This window comes from Triticum dicoccoides, chromosome 2A (genome assembly GCF_002162155.2).
Source record: "Triticum dicoccoides isolate Atlit2015 ecotype Zavitan chromosome 2A, WEW_v2.0, whole genome shotgun sequence".
Lineage (NCBI taxonomy): Eukaryota > Viridiplantae > Streptophyta > Magnoliopsida > Poales > Poaceae > Triticum > Triticum dicoccoides.
In genome coordinates this window covers 246,472,955-246,474,343 of record NC_041382.1, presented here as the reverse complement: position 1 = coordinate 246,474,343, position 1,389 = coordinate 246,472,955, and positions in this window count along the sequence as shown.

Sequence of the window (1,389 nt, the reverse complement as noted above, 5' to 3'; positions counted from 1 at the left end):
GCCATGATGATCCCCGTCGGACCGATGGGTGCGACGACCCCGGCATCGACGAACCTGCGCTCGGTGTTGGCGGGTGCCTGCTTTTCGAGGTTGGGTGTCTGCCTTTGCTCGTGAGTTGCAGCAAGTCCGTTGGCCGTCCATTCGCACGTTCAAGCCAGAGATACCTGAGAAGTACGATGGGAGGCTGAACCCGGCAGAGTTCCTGAGCATCTACAACATCGCTGTTCAGGCTGCCGGGGGAAGAGATGAGAAGGTGTTCGCCAACTACTTCCCATTGGCTCTCAACTCCAATGTGAGGTCTTGGCTGATGCACCTGCCGGAGAACTCCATTTTGTCGTTGGCTGACCTGTGCCATGAGTTCATTGGCGCCTTCACCAGCGGCCATCAAGAGCCAGGCCGACCCAGCGACCTGCAGCTACTCCAACAGAAGGAAGGAGAAACCCTCTGTAAGTATTTACAAAGATTTGGAAATGTTCATAGGAACATCCCAAATATCCATCCGGCAGCCGTGACAGCTGCCTTCCAGTCCAATATGCGCAACCACCAGATTCGTTCCAAGATGAACGTACGGTTGCCCAAGACTGTGAAGGAGCTCTACACCTTGGTGGATAAGTGTGCTCGGATGGAGGAGGGAAGGAAGTTGCCCGGTGAGGGAGTCCTGGATTGAGGGGTCCCCGGGTGTCCATCGTGTGTGACATGGGCCGGACTATTGGGTTTAGGTCCGTAGGACAACATACACAACAACAATCATACCATAGGCTAGCTTCTAGGGTTTAGCCTCTCTGATCTCGTGGTAGATCTACTCTTGTACTACCCATATCATCAATATTAATCAAGCAGGACGTAGGGTTTTACCTCCATCAAGAGGGCCCGAACCTGGGTAAAACTTCGTGTCCCCTGCCTCCTGTTACCATCCGGCCTAGACGCACAGTTCGGGACCCCCTACCCGAGATCGGCCGGTTTTGACACCGACATTGGTGCTTTCATTGAGAGTTCCTCTGTGTCGTCGCCGTTAGGCTTGATGGCTCCTACGATCATCAATAGCGATGCAGTCTAGGGTGAGACCTTCCTCCCCGGAAAGATGTTCGTCTTCAGCGGCTTCGCACTGCGGGCCAATTCACTTGGCCATCTGGAGCAGATCGAAAGCTATGCCCCTGGCCGTCAGGTCAGATTTGGAAGTTTAAACTACACGGCCGACATCCGCGGGGACTTGATCTTCGACGGATTCGAGCCACTGCCGAGCTCGCCACGCTGTCACGACGAGCATGATCTAGCTCTGCCGCCGAACAGTGCCCTGGAGGCCGCACCCACATCGGCTTCGACCCTTAATCCGGAGCCAACTGCACCGATCGAGGATGGGTGGTTGGACACCGCCTCGGGGGCTGCGAT